This window comes from Lynx canadensis, chromosome A1 (assembly GCF_007474595.2).
Source record: "Lynx canadensis isolate LIC74 chromosome A1, mLynCan4.pri.v2, whole genome shotgun sequence".
NCBI classification, from domain to species: Eukaryota; Metazoa; Chordata; class Mammalia; order Carnivora; family Felidae; genus Lynx; species Lynx canadensis.
Window position 1 is genome coordinate 151,257,885 of NC_044303.2, and position 24,031 is coordinate 151,281,915.

General features: G+C 35.8%; 1 long non-coding RNA gene across 1 annotated transcript in view; it reads left to right on the top strand.

Moving 5' to 3' along the window:
- The first annotated feature begins 271 nt into the window (after positions 1 to 271).
- Positions 272 to 24,031, top strand: part of LOC115505915 — a 45,811-nt gene continuing 22,051 nt past the window's right edge. The window contains exons 1-2 of the long non-coding RNA XR_003966184.1: positions 272 to 327; positions 23,588 to 23,908. This is a non-coding gene — a long non-coding RNA (uncharacterized LOC115505915). The remainder of the gene's footprint in view (positions 328 to 23,587; positions 23,909 to 24,031) is intronic.

Here is a 24,031-nt window from a genome sequence, read left to right on the forward strand (position 1 = left end):
CTATAGGTATTGAAATGCTCACCTATACTTTAGGAAAAAAAAAAAACACAACATTTTGCAAAAATTGAATAAATGATCATTCGAAGCAAAAGCATGCAGTTCAAAAGCTAAACCTCCCATTGGAGAACAGAAAATTTAATGAGCTTTTAATGGAATGCAATGCTCAGAGTAGTAAATTATTTGTTAGTTGACGATGCAATCAGCATGCTGATTAAGGTTGCTTGGTTTTTTACTAAACATTAACTGAATGAAAACGGGTAGTCCTTGTTCTGCTTGGGGGGCTTTAAGGAAGCAAATGGACTTTCAGAACAGAGATTGTCAATAAAGGTGAGTGCACTCCAGGTGTCATTTGAATATGATGATAAAATACTTCTGATAAATATTTAAAAGCATTTTAAATCCACAATGTTCGCCTAGTGTATTGTGGACTCTGTTTAAAGAAACAGTGGGCCTTAGCAGGCCTAACAACAATCCCTCTATCTCTCTCTAGAAAGAAATATCTAGATCTGCTTTCTTTTATTGCAAAAGAGAAAAAAAAAAGGGGGGGGAGGGTGGTATGCTTTGAAAATATAAGCCAGCATGGACTCTGAGACCACGAACTGTTTGGAATGTGAACCTAAAAAAAAGACAAAAAGGACAAAAATCAAAACAAAGGAAAATATCCTGACAGCAAATAAAGGAAGAGACATCTGTTTCTCTGGATAGATGAAGATAAAATTTTAATTAAGCAGTTTCGATATTCTGATGTTTTCAAATAATTGCTGTTAGAATACATATATATTTTTAAATTTATAAATGACGGCATTCTAAGGGCAAGAAGTATTGTGAAATCGGAGTTATATCCTGTCTAATTTAGGAGGTGTGAAGGAGGGAATAAAAGAAAAAGAACAAAAATTGAAAATAAATTATGTGATGCTTCTTTTTGTTTTAAGATGGTTAATACAGAATTTACAAGGTCTATCATTTACCATATATTAATCAATATATACATTAACTTTAAATATTGTTTCTGAGAGAGATTTTGTTACTAAATCTGTTTAAATTGCTAGATTTCTTTTCCCCCTCAAAAGAAGGGTGGGTTTTTTTGTTTGTTTTTCTCTCTACCAATTGCAGAATGATGGGTTTGTAGGTTAATTTTCTTTGAACAGCTACAAAGTTCTTTTTCTATAAATCCTAATTAGTTTCATCATTGGTGATTCTCTGGCAATGATCAGGTACCCTTAATATCCGATAAATAACTACCTCTCACTTTTAACTATTCCTGTTTATGACCCAAGAGGTTAAAAGCCTTTGACTGGCATTTGACTTCTGACCTCATATAAATGTTATCTTATCAGTTCCTGCTTGTTAACTTGTATTGAGTGCTTGTCCCTGATGGCTTTTAGATAAAGGGTTGTGGGCTTTTTTCTTTTTTTTTCCTTTTTAATATATTTCCTATAGGAACTAAACCATTTGCTTTGTTCTATGCCTAGTGCACTCCAGTCTAGAGAGTAACCTGCTATAAATCTGTTATAAAGCCCCAAATATACTTTTATTTATTCTCGACATGATTTTAGTTTAGCTTTATGGGTGGGATTTTATCACTGAGAATATATATTTATTATAATTAATAGCAGTAATTACCAGTGATCTTAATCCTTTAACATGTTAGTGAGGAAGCTGGTTAGCTTGCTATTCTCTCTTTTAAAAAAATGCAAAAGTAAAAAAAAAAAAACAATTTTAGCGTTGCATTTTGTACCAGCATGAGATGAGTTAGAGAGATAATTTATGGAAATCTTGTCTCCCCAGACTTTAGAAGTCTGCCTAATGAGAGAGTCATCAGAAAGATATATCTTTTTTAAAAAATCGAATCCAGACCATGAACAGGGTATTTTCGAACCTTTGGGGAGGAAGGAGGTGGCCTGGCGCCCTCCTTTGCCCTCTGTCCTAAGAATTAAGAAGGATTTCAGCCCTTTATTCCATTTGCAGCTGTGTGTGTTGTTCATACATTCAAGTGTGTATGTGTGTGAGTCTAGCCACTGTGTACAAATCTAAATACATTTGAATGTTTGCATTTTAATCTCTCCATACCTCGATGGCATCGTGAGAGTATTCTAGGCAGATACTGGTGCCTCCGAGGCTGCCTCATTTGCAAATGACCTACAATGTGATTTCTAAACAAAATATTACATTAATTTCTATGTGGAAAATAGGCAGAAAGGAGGGGGAAGAAGGAAGAGGCAGCCATCTTGGAGTCATTTTGCCTTTTAGCCTTCTTTCTCCTCCCAAGGCTCGAGAGTTAGAATATTACCTTTATTTTTAATTGGCCTTGAACGTAGTGCAAGGAAGCACATACAAGAGACCTTTGTATTCGTGTTTGGGGTAGAAAAAAGTTGTAACCTCTTTGGACTTTAAATAATAACTGCGACTACAGACAAACTACACCTATTATTCTCAATCCTTCTAAATAAATATACATATAAATGAAGCATATGCCACAGCTTGTAAGAGACCTGTACAAAACCTATTAAGGGAAACAAATGTCTATTTGGACCATTCATTTACTACTATCTAAAGAATTAATATGTCAGTAAAGTTATCTGCCCTTCCTCCTCCCCCATTCTTTCTTTTCTCTCCAAACACACTCTCACATGCACATACACAAACACACGTATTCAGATACCCCCAATCTGGAGAAATGGCGACCTTGGAAAGTTGTTTTTTGTGTGTTTTTTTTTTTTTTTTTTTTTTAAATAGGGATTCCTTTTCTCTCAGGTCTTAAGTATTTAAGAAAGTAAAAAAAAAAAAGAAAAAAGACCAGCTTTTTATTTTTTATTTTAATTTTCTGTGTGTGGAGAGCTGCTCTGGGTCTGTAATGTCCTAACACTGCTTTCATCATGCTCATATTCTGGCAACACACAGGTTTAACACAATTTGTCCTAACTTTTCATTTCAACCATTGCTTTTCTCAAAGTGGTCAGAGTTTAAAGACTGCAAAAGCAAAGGGAAAAGAAATACCACGGCAGGGGGAAAAACAAACCAACCCCCAAACTGGTGCTGGTATTCACAGCATTGACACATTCTCAAATGTTTTCTCTGTAGTTATAACACAAAAGCGCTTTCTTCCCTGTTTTGATGTGTTAAAGACGGGAAAGAGAGAGGACACTTGGAAGTGGTAAAATAAGTATTCGGAAGCACAGAGAAGGTGTTTCTTTTCTGAATATCCAGCATGTGTCAGTAACATGTAGATGCTTATAGTTTCATATTAATTAAAAATTTTTAAACGGAGAGGGGATGAAAAGTTAAATTTAAGCAAGTTGTGTCAGATCCACTGAACTTTGAGCTATTGCCTTTCTGTGTGTAATTAGAAGTTCTGTGTGTAATTAGAAGTGCATCCGAAGCCAATCATTCTGCTATCTCTGAAATAAGGATATCCAGGATCCTAAGTCCCTCTGAAAAGGGTGTGAGGGGATCAGTAACAAATTAGTATCTAATTCTGGTATTTGGCAGAAGAAACCACAAACTTTATTTTTACTCCTTCAATGTCAGTAATCTGAACTAATTTTTCTAGCCAATATTATTTGCAGATTGTTTTACTGAGTGAAACAAATACGGATTTGAAAGACAAATAATGACCTGATTACTAAACACTCTCTCCTATTCTGACGGCCAGATTCTCTGAGTTGAATCCCAGAGTCCTTTCCTATTGTATTTTGTGTCCTGGCTTTTTTAAAAATAAGATTTAAACATGTAAGCTAGGTCATTTCAAAATTGGTATAAGTTATACTACCGCTTTTTTATATTTAATTATCAATATATAGTGATAAGTCTTGGTATACCCAACGCAAAAAAAAAAAAAAAAGTGTTTACTTACACCAGTTTCTATGCCAATCAAAATGAACTCCCCCAAACACTTTTGGTGTAGTATTTTAAATCGTAGTTAGAGGAAGAAGATGAAGGGGAATCAGGCTTTTGGTTTTTCTGTAGAGCTGCATCATCAAGATTTATGAAGTTACCTAAGGGTGTATTAAAATATATTGCTTTTGTACATTTATATGTTTATAAACTTACCTTAGGAATATATTAAGAAATACAGCCCATTTGGTTTTTTTCCCCCCCATTCCCTGCCAAAAATCAAACCTGCTCTGTCTGGAAAAAAAAAAAAAAAAACAGAGACTTCTGTGATATCATGGTCTTTTTTGTATTTCAGCAAAGAAGTAGATCACATAGAGTCAGAAATATCAACATTTTTAGGACCTAAATTATTACTGCTAAGGTTTTATTCCTTCCTTTGGCAAGACCGATGGAGACGGATTTCTAATTTCCTTGGTTTCTGTCCTCTCTTTCATGTGTTTTCTTTATTTGTATAAATTAGCTTTGTCCTTTCTTAGTAGAATGTTTAATTTGGGCACATGCTTTCCCAGATAGATTCTCATTCCCACTGCCTCCAACTTGTGTTGGTTTTGGAGTGGGAAGTGGTTTTCCTCATTTAAAAAGCTTTGTAATTCAGACTCAGAGGGCCAGGACCTCTTTCTATCCATCTGGACATGCTCAATGGGTCACACCCAAGATCAGAAGCCATGTTCCTATCTTCCTTATGGGAAAATGATAAAATAATATCCACAAGCATCTGATACCAGGGGCACAGCCTGGACACACACACCTTGCCCTCTTCCCCTTGGCCTTGCATGCCCTGAAGAATGAATACATCCATCTCCAAAGCTGATGCTTCGAAGTGACCAGTCAGATGCTCGCAGGTCAGCTGGCTGTCCTCTTGGGCAGAGGGTCCATAAATCAGAGAGATGTTGGTGTGGTTGAAAGAGGAAGGTAGTCTAGCCTGAGGGAAGCCACGTAAATCTCTCCCAGAGCATTGTTCCTGGTAGGGAGTGGGGGTGAGAGTTGGGGTAGCTCCTGGGGCCTCGAGCTGTTATTAATGCCCTGGCCCTCCTGCAGTGGGTGCTAACTTGTTGTGCATGAGAGCTGCCGCCACCCTTCCCAAACATCGGACCGCTTGGAAAAGTCAAGCACTGCTGAGCCCTGATTTTCATTTAATAGTCAAAACCAAGATGCATTTGGGCTATGATGATAGGACAGCTCCCTTGAAAAGATTATTTGAACTACAAAGGCATTCATTTAGGGCTAGCGATGTTGCAAAAGGGCCTGCTAGAAATTAGCAGCCTGTCCCGGTATTTGGAGAGCAAGAGTGACAACTTATTGGAAGTTCTCAAGGAATCATTTATATTTCACACTCCACTAGGCAGCTGATTTGAGATTGTCTGTTAGCATAACAAAGGCTCTGAGCCTGTGAACTTCAGAAACCTTTCGACCTCTTAGCTGCTGGCATGAATAGCCCCCAGTCCTGCCTATAGAGATCTCCCAAAGCTCCCCTGTTCGTGGCTAAATTGTTAATCAGGGTAATTTAATATAGTTTTCAATATGCCTCATCTCTTATTGGGAAAGGTATTCACAGCTTCCCTACCCCTGAAAAAAAGTTCTTTTATTCAAGTGTGAGAGGGGCAGCTGCAGACAGACCCCCATCCCTTGCTGCTCCCCCCACTGCTCTGTAGCAGCGGCGATGTTCCGAGCAGCAGCCCTAGCGAAAGTCCAGAAAAAGAAACTCGAACGATGATGCCTTTGCACGCACTCCAACCTGAACCTGAGATTCCAGCCTATTTACGCTAGGAACCGACAAAACAAAAACCCAAGGCTCAGCCATAACTGACATCTCAGAGCCAACACACACGCGCGCACACACACGCACACGCACACGCCACACCCCCTTCCCCTCCCTCCCTTCACCATGCTTCCCCTCCCTCCTCATCTCCCAGCTAAGCTTCTCTTCTGGCTCTCGACAAAATGCACCAGACCCCAAGGCCTGCTAATTTTCATTGCTCTCACTCTTGGAGGCAGCCCACACCGTCCTGCACGCTCCTTCATAGTCACCCTCAGCCCGGAGCCCGCATCCTTTCCCTGTGTCACATACACTTGCTCTCACCGGCTCCCTCGCACACTATCAATTCACATGCACATTAGTTAGCTGAAAAGAGCCAGAGCACAAATATATTCATTTTAATCCAGTTAAGACCTAAGAGGTCTCATAGGATATTATTCAATAGTTTGAGAATCAAGTATAAAACTCAGATTTTGCCACACTGTTTCATCTCAGAGAGGCCTACAGCCTGCCTTTCTTTCACTTTCCGCCTGTACATAATGTAAAAAAATAAAATAAAGTGATTAAAAAACAATCACAAGCAAACCACCCTGTTCTAGGCAATCACTGTTCAAATATCATTATTTTGTCTTTTTTAAACGACCTGTTTCTCATACCCATCTACAAAGTCGGAAGAAAAATATCATACAAAGAAGGAAAAAAATATGAAGTCGCTACCTTTAAAAATTAAAAATGAGAAGACACAATCTCTTAATCTTATTTTTCCACGTGAGAATTTTAAGACTTCTATAATCTTTCATCATTCATTTTTACATGAGAATTTTAAGACCTCTGTAAAATGTATCTGAATATTTCCTGATTGCTTTGGTGGTGATTTTCTGTGCAATTGTGCTCTGTCTTTGTGCGGGTTGAGGCCCTGTGTCTTGCTTCTTCCTGGAACAGCCATTTCTCGTTAGCCCAGTCTTGGTTGGTGTACCACTCTCTCAGCCTCCTAAAGTTGGATAAAGCCAGGATCTAGTGCCTGAAGTATTTTCTTTGAATTTGCTCTAGTTAGAGTGGTCCCTGATGAGGGTGCGGACTTTGTTAACTCACTTGAGATCCTAGTCTACCTAGCATCTCAAAACTGCTGACAAGGGAGACAAATTCTTTCTATAGGATCAGAGAAAGGATTACTAACCTCCAAACAGGAAGTACAAATATACACCCATAATTAATAAAACAAAACAGCCCAGCCTCTTTCTCAAGATAATTTTTCTTGGAATTAAAAAAAAATTTTAAAAATACATTTCCTGGTCAATTTTAATATCTAAACAATGCCCAGAGGTGACACTTTGGAACAGAAAATAAAGTGAGTGTATTTGGTTATTGTTTCATATGGCAATCCCAAAATCTGCATTTTTCTTGAAAATCAATCTGACCACCTAAATTTCAATGGTGTGGAAGTTTTTAGATTATAAGCATTTTCATCAATAATGTATGCATTATTCATTTTAATGATAGGATGTTTAGCTTATTTTACTCTGTAAGTAGTGCTTTTCATTTTCGTGATGTCTTAAACCAGAATATTTAGAAAATATTAATTGATAATTACCACAAGTCACTGAATCAATATTTCTGGTTTCTCCTTTAAAAAGCCAAAAAAATTGAAGCATTCATATATAAATTAACAGAAATTTAACTTTCAAAAGATGGCTAGAGACCAAAAAATATTATGGCTTTTAAACCCAAGAAAGAAAAAATACACAATTTACATTTTTTCAGTGCTTTTGCTTAACATTTTTTCATTAGCCTTTCCTTCATTAGAATTTATGATCCATGTCCATCATTACACTTTCACATCTCTGATTTCTGTTAAATTTTCTAACAAAGGTTAATAAATATAAAGGAGTAAAAAGGTCTATTTACTTTCACCTGAAGTGCTCAATATTTCAAGGTTATTTGTATTTGCATGTAAATTTTTCCATGTTCTAATTTAAATTATCAAAATTTGAGTGGAATTAATTCTGTTTGGACTTAGGAAGTAACAGGGATTTTTTTTTTTTAAGAAATTGAACAATGTGATTTTGCTAAATTATAACATTTTCTTGGTGTTGGGCCATCTAACATTCTCTCTAGCATGGCACAATTTGGGCTTCACATTTATGGAAGGAAAAGGGTTGGGGGGAGAAGGATATATATTTGGAATGGTGTTTGACAGGGGGAATGAACGCAGACACCAGAACAATTATATTACAATCCCATTGGGAATGCCAGCACCAAATTTAGCCAGACTGATGGGGTACTGTCTAGACGGTCCCTTTTGTGTATCAGCTGTTTTTTCCCTGCTTTATTGCACTGCCTGAATGTGTGAGTTGAAAATGCATATGGATCCCCAACATAACCATTCCTGCAACTATACATTGCTATTAAACTTCCTCTCATTTGGCTGAGAATCAAGGATTGTATATTCCTACTGTATTTCCTTTACAATATTTTGTAATTAAAATGCAGCTTCCAGAACTAGTGGTTTAACAAAGCTTCTAAGACAAAGTAGAAAGTGCCTAGGCTGTTTTATTATATGACAAAATAAATGTACTAGGTAAACATTTCTATCTCCTCAAACATGTCCACCTCTTTTCTACACAAGTTAAAGAAAGCCAGGAAGAAAAGAAATAAAACAATGAGAAGAAAAAGGCATAGCACATGTAAATTACCACCTTTCCTTTTGAAAAGGGCAAGGATAGAAAGAAAGAATATTTATTAAATGTTTACAGTGTAATTAATTGCAGTGTGTGTGGTTTTCCTTTTTTTTCTTTTTTTTTTTTTCTTTTCTTTCTCTCTATTTGGTAAACCAAATAGAGTTCAGTAATCAGGGTTCTTGTGAGGGCTTAGAAATAGATTCTCAAACTCTTTTAAATACATGTTTACAAGATTACTTTAGTGTTATTGGGCAGATAGGAAATCCCAGAGACCTTTCACATCTGGGCAACTGTCAGGATTTTGTTTTGTTTGTCAAGATAGTGCAGGAAGGCTACTTCTTACTTATATGTGATTACAGTCTCCACACAAAACATTCATTGTTCAAAGGAGCAAGAAGGCACCCCTAAATAGGATACATTCCATGGGTGATAGGTACTAAGGTTGGATGCCTTTGCTAACAACCAAGAATTTGAAATGAGCACAAATTAATTATTCCAATGAGAAAGTGAGAAATAGAAAAACACATAATGCTCATCAAAGTAGGTATCAGATCTACCTCTGTCTACGAAAGGTTAATCAGCAACTTTTGTCTACAGTCGCCAAGAATTGAAAGGTATAAGAAGTTGGAATTCCACAAAATACGTCAGTATAAATAAAAATCAGGACACAAATGAACCCACTGTTTAGAGAAGAGAACCCCATGTTTCATAGCGCAGATAACTTTTATTAATATGCACACACAAGCAGGAATTCTATATTCCACTTGCTGTAATTTTTTTCCCTTAACAAAAAGAGAAATGGTAAAAGTGTTTGCCCTTATTAAGGAAAACAAAACCAAAGGTAAAGATGGTGATAGAAAAAAAAAATTAATAGATACATTCTGATTTCTTGAGCTCAATTTTGTCAGTGACTAAATGATGGAATTTGGATTTAAAAAATTTTCCATACCTTACCCCTGGAATTCAATAACCACCACCTACTAAGGACAATGAAGATTTTATCCATCTTTTGAGGACTGTGCGTTGAAGAGGGCTAGAGGAAAGAGAAAGTAAATTTTATTCCCAATTTTAATGAACAGGAAAAGGCTAGAAATCACCTACTTTTTGCTTTGAAACATCAGATTACAAATCAACCATCATAAAATATGATGATGGACACAGGATTGGGGAAACTTCCTGGTTGGCAGAGGTTATGAGTCTTGACCAACTGACATTGAACATGGAGACCTTAGGTTGCACTTGTAGGTATCGATGCTAACAAACTCTGAGGCCTAAGTTTGGTATGATTGAGAAAAAGAAAATACAACCAAAGGCAGTGACAGAGAGCAAAAGAAACCAAGACTGGGAAATAAGCAAGCAAGAGAAAAATGAGATGGGCTGGGGGAGAGCGGTGGTTGGGGGTGGCGTGCAGGGTGAGTGAGAAAGAAAGAGCAAAGAATGAATATTCTAAGCATTGTTTTAATCTAAAACAGAGATGCTTCCAGGAGAATGCATTTCAATGGAGCTGAGCCAAAAATAATTATAGAGATTTTCTTGTTTTGTTTTGTGAATGAAGAGCATCTCTTTTCTCTGGAGATGCGAGAGAGAAAGGACCAGAGCCAAGAGATTGAAGTGATGCCCCTCTGCCCCTTTGCTTCCACACAGCACAGTAGCAGACCTTTCTTTCTTCCCTTTTCCAAAAGCTATTGGCACTGGATTGTGCTAGGAAGAGAGGGAAGTGGCAGCAGGCCCTCAGACCTAGCTGGGTTTTCTATTCTAACAATAGCTTGTTTACTCTGATAAGGCTGAAATATTGAAATTGGAAGTGAGATTGGGGTGGGGGGGGCAGAGATACATATTTTAGGTTCTAGAAATAAAACTGAGCTATTTACAACTAAGAATATTCCCCTGTTTGAGATACTTGAAACTTCCCTTGGGGTTTGTTTTACCAATTACATTTGTTTCCTTGTTTTTCATCATCAATAGCAAGCTACTACAGGAAATAAAGTATTCTCTCAATTTTCCTCCATTTTTTTCTGTGATGTAAAAATCTTTATCTTGGAGCCTTTTTTACAGGGAAAAAATTGTCATATGTTAAAATAGCTTGGTCTGTGACTGAATTTTTTGTGAAAGCAACATACTATACTCTTCATGAAAGCTGGAAGAAAAAATTTTAGACTAATATGAAACATACAGGATCGGGGGGAGAAACACACCAACATTAACAGACTTTTGGGAGGATGGAAGTAATTATAACTCAGAACTAATACCTAAAGACTGTTCATTTTCTTAAGTCAAATTGATTTGCGTACAAATCACACTATTAAGTACTGTCTGAACCTGAATACTCTCTCCAAATCTCTTATTTTAGCTGTTGTGCCATGCTAATGTCCCTGTTGTCATTTTTATCATTCATAGATGTTAATTCTACAAGTAGGTTTAAGGTACCACTTTTATCTTTGTATTACCTGAATTTTTAAAAAGCAATTTCAGAAACCTAAGAAGCAGTTCCTTTCCTCCACATCATATTTCACAGCTTATAAAAACTGACATTCATTCTTCATAAATATTTGACCTGTTAAATTTAACAATTTTGGCATCCAGTAGAATAGCATAGCGAGCTTAACGGGTTAACACCATATAGGTAGACTTAATGGGTTAACATCAAAATGACCTTGATGTGAATTTAAAACAAGAAAAACTATTTGTGTTGCATTAGTAGTCAAGATTATCTATTGGCTTAAGTATAAACATCTTAGATAGTAGCAAAAATGGATGTAATTTTCTTTAAAACTTTTACATGTTAAAATTGTTCTGGTTTTTCTGTCAAAAAACTATCGAAATGTATAGGAGATGGCAGTAAAGTTGTATAATTCTATTATGTTGTTAAGGGTTTTTTTTTTATTTCTTAAAGATGGAAAACACCTTCATGTACATGGGACTTTATTTAGGGATTTTCAAAACATGTTTTATATGTCACTGTGAATATATTGTGTAAATCTATGAATATGAGTTTTATAAATCCACATTTAATTTAATTAATCATATTGATTCACTTGACATTTTTCTTCTCCTAAATCTCCCTTTCCTTTTTTTCCCCCAATCTCTCTATTAAAAGCAATTCATTCACAGTGGTAGACTAATTTTTGAAGCAGATTTTACAAAATAAAACCGACGATGGTTTTGGAAGAACTTTTAAAAGCATTCAACTTAAATTTGTTAGAAGTGGTTAAAATGATTATTTAAGAATTCAAAGTACTTAATCACACTAATCTTAACATTATATTTAAAACCCAATACCCCAAATGAGCAGATCTACGTTTTTAAAAGAGCACTTGTTAATATTAAATAATCAGAAAAATCATTAACATGCTTTAAGCAAAACAAGCGATGAGATTAGCAACAAATGTTTATTTTGCCAAGTTTTAAAAGAAAACTTTACCCCTTTTAAAATAAAATAACTTGTAAAAGAGCAAAATATTTAGTGATATTTAGGATCTATTAAAAACTCCAATATACACAATTTGAGAATATATATTTGATTTTACTGCATCGTTGAAATTGTCGGTGGAAAATATTAGTCTAGCAAAACATTTAGAATATGGTGTATAATAATTTATTATTAAAGGCAAAGTGATATACCACACCAACATATGCATTTACTATCAAGCTCTAGAACTAATTAGGAAATGAAGAGATAACGACAGATTTACAATTGATAGGTGTCCCAAAGATATTAGTAATAATAAGTAAGCTAAAATGAATACAGAGCCCTAGGTACATGCATCAAGGTTTCTACATTTTCTAAGAGTATATAGATACATGTGTACAGATATGCTAAATGCAGATGTATTTGTCATTTATTTGCACTGGTCATCATATTATAAAATGGATTTTTAAAGGTCCTATCTTGACCAGTTCTTTCCTAGCCCCAAATTACTACACCAGTTTCAAAGCTTTGCTCAGAAAAGTTATATTTCACTTAAAACCAACCACAGATATTGCCCCAAAGGAAGTCTTGTTTGCTTGTTCTTTTCATTTTGTAGTGGTATGTATGGAGTCCAACAAGCAACTGTGGGGGGCGGGGAGGGGGAGGAAGCAGCAAGAAGCAATCAAAAGGATTAGGATGGAAACTTCCTCAAGCTTCACGGGCTTGTTTGCTGGCCACAGATGCCATTATGGTGTATAGATAAGATATGTTTAATATGAAGACTTTAAAAAGAGCCTTCACACTCCTGAAAATTCAGAGGCAAAGCCGAGCCTCTTTCTTTAGCCCATATACTTCACTACATTGGCCCAGGAAGCCTGGCTAAAGATAGTTTCATCCAGCTCACATGCTTGGGTTTTGTCACTTCATGTCATAACCTCCACATTACTTAAATGTAGTTTTAAAATGTGTTAAACGGAAATGCTGATATAAGCCTAAATGTAGCTGCACTTGCTGTTTCTGCTCTAAGTTCATTCATGGTAGTGGATTTAGTTAAAGGGCCCAGAACAGCCATGCTTAACATTAGGGAAACAAAATCCTCTTGGCTTCAATGGGGGCTAGGTATATGTCAGAGCAGTGGGGACTCACCGTAGATATTTGAGATAAGTACCTTCTGTAGAAATGTACACATTTCGTTGATGTCCCATATAATGTGAAGAAAAATATGCTGCATTACAAATAAAGCCCCATTAGCTTTTTTTTTTTTGATACTAAATGCTTTTGTATATATCTTGGACACAGGGAATATGCAATAACATTTGATAGTAATAGCTGACTCCAAATAAGAATGGCTAGTGATCCTAGGTGTCTATTGAATCATAATCAAGGACTACCTGGTAAGCATTAAGTGACAATAAAGGGTATTCTTACTAAAATATTAGATGAATTGATAATAAAGAAAATGGTCATTTTGACAGAAAAGCCAACAGAAAATAGCAGTAATTATGTGTGCCTTGTACACAAGCACACTGCATTACATGCAGTATGCAATGTGCTATTATAAAAAAAAAAAAAAAAAAAGCATGGTACCTCTTCTGGATGATACAGCTGCATTAGGAAGTTTTATAGAATGGTTTATTTTCCAGAACACAACATTTAGCTTTTCCACATGCTCTTTTGGTAGACTTTCTCCTCCCAGTTAAAAACTGGTTTTCATCACACAACTGCATAATTATTTTTCTGCAACTAGCGATAATTACTTGTTTTGTGTATCTCTACTAGAGTGATTCAGTGTTTGCTGTTCTACCTCATAAAATGCATCTGTATTAGAGGCATGTGAAAAGGAGTATTGACCTTATATAATATATTGCTATATTGGTAGGGGCACACAGCGCTAATTCTTTGTAAGAGGCACAAAAGTCTATATTGCTTTGAGTTTTCCTTTTTGAATGCTATGTGAGTTTTCTGACTAAAGCATAAAACTGGAGGTAACTGAAGACAAGAAACCTCACAACATGGAAATTACTCAGTACACAAAGAAATTCCCTCTCAGATAAATGTACAATGGGTGACTGAATAAAAAAGGCCGTTGGAGGGATTTGTTGATAGTGGCATCACAGAAAACTCTGGAATCAGTGTTTGTGAGATTTGTCACACCAAAAAATCAAGAACAGATTCCAAATCATTCAAGAATATCTCATCATTTTATGTCACTCACAAAGCCGTCCACAAATAAAAATGAAAATTAAGCAGAGCCCCTCCTGCCAGTCTTTTTATCTTACAACAGCCTTTCTCTTTCTCTCTTTTCCTTCCAACTCTTATGTGTCTGAGGTTCTCCTTTCTTTCAAGTTTTCTTTAATCCTTGCTTTCCCCATGTCCCTGTTTAGTCTTATTCACCAGTGATGCCAACAAAAATAAACAGTCTGTTTAAAACAAGTGAGTCAATGCCAAAAAAGACATGATTGGTGTGTAGCTTATTTGTTATTTTTATTTTTTAGTGAAACTACACCTGTGGCATTGTCTTACTTAATTTTTTCTTATCATTTAAAAAACACAACACAAAGAAAATAGCAGAGAATTGAAGGGCTATTTAATGTCTTTGGATTTATTTATAAATATATGTAATGTTAAATGCAGCGAAATCCTTGTGAGACTACTTTCGTGCTTACTGATCCCAGGGTGCAGAAAGAATTAGCTTATCCAGGAAAACTCAAAGTCATAATTAGTCTTGTGAATTATAATAATCGGGTCTCATCCTACATTTCTTTCTCATGTGGTACTCCCAGTGGGAGTTCTGCATGAAAAAGGACTACAGGATTGGGCATTAATAATGGTATACCTGCGAAATATGAGCATTTTCCTACAGTGCCAATCAATGAAATTAGAAATCTGCCCCGTCTCAGTCCTATGCCCTTCAACCAATTAGAAGATTAACATCAACAGATTTTTCAAATTTCAAAAGGAAATTTTATTCTTAGTTTTAAAAATACCTCTTAAAATTATAAAATAAAACAGAAGTTTTTCCCCCTAATGAAATATATCTTTCACTCCTGACTTACAGGTATAAGGCTGTAATTAATATTTTTATTTTTTAATTTTTATTTATTGTTTTAAATTTTTTCTTAACGTTTATTTATCTTTGAGAGAGAGAGAGAGAAAGTGGGGAGAGGCAGAGAGAGAGGGAGACACAGAATCCGAAGCAGGCTCCAGGCTCAGAGCTGGCAACACAGAGCCCGACACGGGGCTAGAACTCATGAACCCCAAGATCATGACCCGAGCTGAAGTCATACACCCAACTGACTGAGCCACCCCAGCGCCCCTAATCTTTATTTTTTAAAAAGTTACCAATGCTTACGTTTTGGATAATTTTCTCAAACAGATGGAAACAAAAGAGCAAGTAAGGGAAGAATCCATGAAACTCAGGAAAAAGCTTTAAGTAACTTGAAGTCTCAGATCAGCTATTTTTCCTAAACTGTTTCCTCAGGGTTGACTGACAGAGATGACCGATCGTTTTAGTACACAGACCTAGCCTAAATTCAAGAAAAAAAGGGTAATAGTTTACCAATCCTGAGGTGTTTATATTTTGTCACAGAAATACTTCGTATATGATTTACATTAGGATGAATTAGGCTTAAAAAAGTAGGCAGAACTCAATCACAACTGTACATGCATCTAAAGTCTAACCTGCATGGCTCTACCTTCAACAGGTGAATGAATAAACACCATAGTATATTAAAACAATGGAGTACTACACAGCAATATAAAAAAATGAATCGCTGACACATTTTCCAATATGGAAGGATTGCAACCTAAATATGCTGAGAGAAGCTAGAAAAAAAAGAGTACAAATTATTTATATAATAGTCTAGGAAATTCAAATTAATATATAGTGACAGAAAGCTGACTGGTAGTTGTCTGAAGGAGTGATCAAGAGGTGGGAATTAGAAAGAGGTATAAGGAAACTTTCAGGAGTGATGGATGTATTCATTGTCTTGACTATGGTGATGGTTTCACAGTTGTATACAAATGGAAAAACTTAAAGAATTATACAGTTAAGGGGTGCCTGGGCATCTCAGTTAAGTGTCTGATTCTTGATTTCAGCTCCAGTCATGATCTCACGGTTGATGGGTTTGAGCCCTGCATCAGGCTCTGCACTGACTGTGCGGAGCCTGCTTGGGATTTTCTCTTGTCTCCCTCTTTCTCTCTTCCCCTCCTGTGTGCTCACTCTCTCTGTCTCTCTCTCTCTCTCTCTCTCTCTCTCCCTCAACATAAATAAACTATGAAATAATTACACAGTTAAAAATAAGAAGTTTGTTATATGTTCATTTTACCTCAATAAAGCTGTTAAAAGTAAATGAACTGATTAGAATGGATATAGCAACCAATCACCAATCAGAATGGATACACCAATCAGAATTTGAACAATAGGTTTCAGGATTATCCAGGTAATTGGGACCATTTAGTTGACCATGAAGTATGTAGAGATTGGGATGGCCCTCTTCATCCCCTCCCTGATGTTTATGACCCCTGGAAAACCATTTTCCACCTTCTCTTGCTAAAGCCAATACAATTAGGAATAACGTGAGCATCACAACTTTTACATTCTACCTCGAACAGTGCCACAAGCCATGTGACTTAGGACAGGTGACAAAACTAATGTCAAAATATTACTCGACAATTGTTTGCAGTAGAGGTAAACTGCAATATATTTTCTTCTAGAGTAAATGGGATCCATCTAGAAAGTATTTCAGTTTTATAATTGTCTATTTTGCCATACCATCTCTATAAAGATTTTATCCTCCCTTTTTTTGCTATCATGCACGTGATAAAAATGGAGTGGGAAGGCGAAATTGGGGATACTGTTCTCAAAACAACATGAATGACCCAAAGATATCTGTCTCAGGTAGATAGCCTATGTGACATGATCAATTTCAACTCAATTCAGCAAAAATTTATTAAAATACACTGTAAGGTACAAAATCACCATATTCCAAAATCACTCTATCCTGGAATGGAGGACAACTGACTGAATGCCTTGTGTAGAATAAAGGATTAAGATAACTCCAGGTTATTATTTTTAACTGTTCTATTTTATTTATAGTGAATGTTGTGTTTATTTACTTACAACTGAATTTTTAGATGCATAACTTGAGTTTGACGAGAGCCCATCTCAGGGACAGAGAAAAAAATAGTCCTCCATAGTTTTTAAGACTCTCAGTGACTAAACTGAAAGAAAAACATATGGGGGGAAAAACTGGAAGCAAATTGAATACATGTGCAAAAGTGACATTTTACTAAAAGAACATGCTTAAAACTGGGTTTCTTGAACATATGTCAATGAAATTGAAAATGAAATGTAGTCAGTGAGTAGAATGTATTTCTGAATGCAGAACAACACGTGTGTTACATTACCTGAAATGGAAACGTTTTTTCATCTTGTCCCACTATGATTTTTTTATCCTAATTTTAGAGATACGATATTAAAAATATGTTAAAGAAAACAATTCTGTTTAGGGATTTAGGTACATTTTAGTCTTTAAAAATCTCCATCATTTTGCCAGGGTCAATCCTCACATCTCATAGATTTCCAAATTAAAATTTGCAAAATGAAAAATGTGCCACTGATCTTGGATTTAAACTCATAACTTATGTTAGTATGTAGCTAATTCTTGAATTTTAAACCTGTGTACAACAGCTATGGTTAAATATTTTTCTGATGTTTTTTCAAAATAGAAAAAAATAAGAGAAGTTCTACTTTGTACTTTGTTCATTTCTCCTGGTTTTCTTTTTCATGTCTTCTTTCCTCTGTTCTTCCTTCTTTTTCTGTCACTTCATTACTTAGCTTCTGATTTTTTCAGCTATTGTTAATGTGGGTCAGTGACCAAGACTTTGTCTTAACCTTGAAGATGCAATTGCTTTAGGCAAGTCCTCACGCTATTTCTCCACTGTGCTTAGACGTTAAAAGAGCTCTTCAGATACAGTGTCTGTGAGATTGTTTTCTTTTGTTACCATTCAGCACTGGATTTTAATTTAACCAGGACCAGTTTGGTGATAAAAGAATTCAAAGGGTTTTGAAGAAAAAATAATACAAAGAAAACAGTAAAATAAAATAAATAAAAAACAAACAAAAGGTTTTTAAGAGGTCCCACCACTGCCATCTCCCTACCTAATTTCTGATGTTCCATATAATCTAGTCAGATGAATACACCTTCTTCCCTTCATACTTTTTGGTAAGAATCAAAAAAAGCTGTCTGGAAGTGGATACATACAGGGGAAACCCTGTACTTAGATTCCTGGAACTGGGGACTCTTGCTAGAATAATCCAACGAACCTTTGGTATAGAGACAACTAAAAGAGCAGATTTCTTTGCTCTGTGGAATAATCTCTTGGTGTTCAGCGATGGCTGCTTGTGGTTGAGATGCTCAGTCAACTTCTATTTCTCCTGCACTCCTTACCTGAAGGGAAATTTAAAGTGACCATGGTATTTTATGGCCACATTCCAGATATCTAGGTGTTTCATCTGTATACATTGGCAAAAATCCACCCTACTCATCTCATTGTATTTTCTTTAGGGCCCAATGTGGTACTGTATGTGAAATCACTTTGCAAACTATAAAAACGTGATAAAAATGTGAGTATTGTTTACTGGAAACAATAGAACACTAGAAACTGATGTGGTATATATATAGCATTATCAGCCAGGTACATATCGATCATTTCAGGACCTTCATCTTTTAGGTCCTGACACAAACACCTTGTTTGTGCAGACAGACTTTTTTTTAGTTCACAGAAAATCAGATCATTAGGTAGGGCTAACAAGCCGCTCCTTGTGATGTTTTCCCATGTAATCTGGAGGAAGTATTGAGAGAGTCTGTCAGCACTGAACCATTTGGACATGGGAAATCTTATCAGAAAAAAAATCTTGTCTTAGAGATATGTGAAAAATGTCCATGGACAAGAGATTTAGGTGATATTGCTAATAAACCCTATCCTCTATTACTGCATACCCATTCTCCAGCAAACTTACAGACCCTCCTTTTCTCTCATTGATCCACTAACATAGTCTTTTTCTAATTCACTATTATAAGTAATTACAATTAGAATGGATTTATTAATTAATGTCTATTATAATCATTAATTAATCTGAACTATACAGTATTTCATATAATCTGTTCCATAACTCTTCATCTTTAGAAAGAGAATTCAGAGTTGCCTCTGAGACAGTGGAACTCATGAAATCAGTTAGGGACTATAGACAGAACAAAGAAATAAAACTATTTAGCACTTCAAAATGAAGAGCCAAACAGGAATTGCAAATCCCCATGTTTATTTTGCCTGCAACAGGTTAAATCACTTAAAATTGGAAAAATCAATGCAATCTTCAAATTCTACTTTGTACAGCGTTTTTATTCATCAACTATGCAAGGAATATGATAATCTCAAAGTTTTACTCAGAGATCTATAATATTTAGACAACAAAAATTTTATTTACTTTCACTCAAATTTTTGTAAAAAATAAAATCAAAGAAAGTAGTTTTTTAACTCAGAGCCTGACCCTTATTTGCAAGAAATTGATGTTGATCGGAAAACAAAATACTATTTCAATCTATGTCTGAGGTAAGTTAGGAGAGCCTTTTAGAATATCCAAGTTCCATGTATTTACTTTAAAATGGCAACCTTTGCTAACTACCTTATTTACCTGCAACGAATTATTTTTACAAGTGTTTACTGTCCTTTCCAAAGACTAACATATCATGTCAACACTTTTTCTAATATAATGTCAAGAGGCAAGAATTATACAGAATACTGTTTCAAAGTAAGCAAACTTATACTGTGGGGATGACTGATGTAACCTAAGCAGATATTATAAGCAGAGACAGATACAGGCAAAGTTTTTGCCTTAAGAGATCCTAAAATGAAGTTGGATTAGAGGAGATACAGAAGACATAAAATTACACCTGTAATTTACCTTTTCCCCAAATAACTAGCTCTGTTATTACCTTCTACTGATAATTGATTTATGTATGGCTCAATCCAATAATTTCCTACTTTTATATACAGTGGAGGGTAGTAGCTTCCTAACTTCTATATACACATATAGGGCTTGAGACCACGTATCTCAAGAACGTTGCTGCACGACATCTTTTAATATGTCATTGTTTAAGAACCAGCAAGTATGCACCTAGTCTGCTAAAAATGGCCTGGATAAGAAATGGGATATTCTGCAGAATCCTACATATCTCTCCACTGCTGCTTCCCGGGTTCTGTGTGTAGGTTACCTTGGTTGGTTTAAAAAGTCACTGATCTTTGGTTCTTGGTTTTACTTCAGTCCTTGGCATTTCCTGTATGACTCGTGGTAATCAAATTTAGGAGCCTGCCATAACCCACCTGCAACTGATCCCACATGTTCTTTAGTGGTATTCTCACTGGCTCCTCCCCACAGTCTTGCTGCACCAGTCCCATAATATGCATGGTCTGACAGCTATGTCCGGTGTTTTCTTTTATCTATGCTAGCATACGTATTTGGTCAATTCAGAAAAATAAGCAGTTTATTTTAATATTTAGTTGACCATCTGGGTGGCCAATTAGGAAATAACTGCATAAAACAGTCAAAAGACTGTAAGATTCAGAACTAAGACGATAGCAGGAGGGTGGAAATATGATGGGCTTAAGAGCTACTGAAGAGAGAGAATCAATAGGATTTGATGACTGATTGGCTGAAAGAGATAAAGGAGAGGGAAAAGCCATGGATCATACCTTATTTCTGGCTCTAGAAATGGAGGTAATCATGAAGCCATTTATTAAAATGGGAGACACAGGAGGAAAAGCAGATTTTGGGTGAAGGAGATGTGATGAATTCAGTTTTGCATAATTGAATCATAGGCTTGTCTGTAAGACATCTAAGTTGTGATACTGATGTTCAGTTTATAGTTAAATACAGGGTCTACAGATCAGGCAAGAAATCTAGCTTTGGGATGTGCATTTGAGAATACGGTATTTAAAAAAGCTAAATGGTCTAAGGTATTTTAAATAAAGTGAAGAAGTAACATACAATAAGGTTTACTACAAAAGGCTGTTGATGAATATGGCTAGTAGAGTTTTAGTAAAATGATGGAACAGAAGCCAGATTCCGATGAAGGAGGAATAAATGGAAAACAAGGGAATGGAATCCTTCATGCTTACAATGAGAACAGCTACTTTTTCTTTTTTTTAAATCTCAGGATTAGAGCCAAAATTAGTTATATATTTTCTAAAAAATTTAAAATGAAGTCTTTTACCTTTCTTTTGTATCTATTCTTTATTCTCTCAGGTATCTGTGCTGAGGTACTTTATTTTCAAGAGACAATGTATATGAAATGTTTAGCACAAAGCCAACATAGTAAATGCTCAAGTAATATAACTGCAGGTATTCCTACATATGTGATTCTAATCCACTTCTGAAAACGTGTGGGAAAGCAAAATTTTTTGTTGCAAGAGCAAATGTTTCATTATTTTAAATAGGAAAAATAATAATGCATTCTTAGTATAAGCGAAAGCCCCAACCAGTTCCCCTAAACATCATTTACACACTCTTACACATCTATATAATAATCTACTAAGGATTTATGCATTATAAAAATACATAGTTCTTGATTATTTAACATTTAATGAACACACTAGTGATTATGTTGGTGTGGATGAAAGACGTTACGAGATTACAGATTACAATTTGCTTCTACACTGCAATGAATATGCGTTCTAACGTAAATAAGCAAGAAGATACGTAAAAAAATACATATTAGATGCAAGTAACAACAAAAATATAAAGAAGACATTTTGGCTTTAAATGGTTACTCTCAGAATAAGATTCAGTGATGAGGGAGACCTTTTCGCTTAATAACGCATAACATCGTTGAACAAGGCCAATGTTTAGCACTACGCTATTCAGAGAATATCAGAGATATCAACACATTGTTTTCTGTATCCTGTGCAACTCTCTGAAAGTTACATGGAAATTCATGGTAAGAATTTTAGATTCAAACACTAAATTCGGGGTAAATGTTTTTAAAAGTTGCTCTTATAACTTTTAGTATCATGTGGACCCGTGATGTGGGTGTGCTCTTGTTATGGACATGTGCAAAGCAGAGCAGGAGTTCTCAGCTGGGAGAGATTGTGCCTCCCAGGGGATACTTGGTAATGTCTGGGGGACACTTTTGGTTGTCATAAAACAGAGGTCAGGGATACAGCTACACATCCTACAATGTACAGAACAGATCCTCATCACAAAGAATAACCCAGCCCAGAATGTCATAGTGCTGAGATGGAGAAACCCTGAAGGAGAGAGAAAAGAATGGAATCAAACCAATATTTCAGAGGGAACCTCAACTGGAACAAGGAACAGATTGAATATTGCAAAATCAGAAGTTGGAATGAGTTGATGTTATTAGCTTGGGGAACCATGAAGCTGATCTTTTCATCAACAGCACTAATAAATCTAAGAAAAGGAGCTACTTGGGGAAGGGACTGTGAGAAAAAATATTAAGTTTAGTTTTCACTATGTTATACACTTCAGGTATGGGTGAAACATTCAAATGCTTGAAATAATTTTAATTCGTGCAGGAGTTTTTGTCTAAGTTTTCTAGTCAATTATTTTTTTTAAATAAAGCATTTAAATAATCTTCAGGTTATAAGTCTGAACTCTAACTCAGTCCCATACATCATACCTTTTTCACATGTAAGCTCAGCCTTCAAGAAACTGCAGAAGAATGAGATTACTACCCCATTTAATGGATGAGAGAGATGAGGCTTAGAAAGGTTAAGCAACAAAGGTGATACAGCTACTAAATCATCATATTAAGATTTAAACCAATGTCCTCTAAGTCCCGAGCTGTTTCTAAAATAATTTTGTTTTAGTACTCAGTTGTGCTCCAATTATTTCAGACAATCCCCTGCAACTACATCTTTACTGACCTTTATAAGTAACTTCCCCCAGCTAGACACACACACACACACACACACACACACACACACACACACACACACACACACACACTCATGCACACACACTTTTAAATACATTTTTTTTTGTTCTTATAAAAGTAATATATGTCAGTGCAGAATTTTGGAAAATATAAAGAGTAAAGTCAAATGGATAAAAATCATTATTACTTCCACCACTTAGAAATATCTACTAATAAATAAATTTTAGGTAATGATTTGAATTTGTATTGTTTTTCTTTTTCTCCGTTGACGGTTTTGCTGATATCCAGTGCTATTGCTAAAATTAATCACAAGGAATTAGAAAGAGGAGATAAAGGGAAAGATGGCACACAAGCCAGAGAATTCGCTCTCAAATTCATAAAGAAGAAACTTGGGTGAGGTGGAGGTAGAGAGGGAATATCTAGAGTCTCTCTTCGCCCAAGGAGTACTAGGCACTTAATAAGTCTTAGTTATCTGTCATCTCTATGCTCCACTAATGACAAGATTAAATTGAAGCTGCACATTCCAGAGTGCTTATCATTTCCAGACTCAGTACTAAGAGCTTTATTCACATTATCTCATTTTATCCCTGCAGCAACTTCAAGTAGGATATTATTATTTCCAACTTAGAGAACAAACTTAGGCTTCAAGAGATTTTAAAAACTTGCCAAGTTCCACATCCAGTAATTGGGGAAGCAAGGATTCTACGGCAAATTTGTCTGGTCATAGAGGCAGTGTTCTTACTCTTTGCCTATGCTGCCTCCTCCCACTGCAGAAAGCCAGGTGTGGACAAATACATAATTCAGGAAAGTGAGAAGAGAGCACAGAATACTGTCTCATGGTTTCTAGTTTCAGACTTCCTTTTTTTTTCCCTCTCTCTCTCTCTCTTGATAGGAGTAGGCTGACATATGGCCTCCGGAGTATGGTTCCAGGATTCAGTCACTAGGTGTTTTAGATTTGATTCCATTGGAAAAATACAGTGTGATAAGTAACGTGCGTAAGAAGATTAGTATGTGCCCGACACAAGAGTTCGCTGAATGAATGATCAGAAGAAAGGAGCTCCACCAAACTGAAGACCATTTCTCAGGAGTAACTCTAATACCAAGTTGAGTCAGACTCCTACCAAAGTTTACCACTTATTGACTTGGAATAGTTGCATTTCAACAGAGAGATGCTGGCTGACTGACAGGACTATCACATGCTTCTTTTCTTGAGGTGAGACTACTGCTCATGGAAAAGAGAAGAATATCAGAGTTAAAAACTGCGGGATTGAAAATGAGCACATTTGGGTTTGAATTTAAAATAAATAAGCACAATTCCCTTGTTTTTGACAAATAT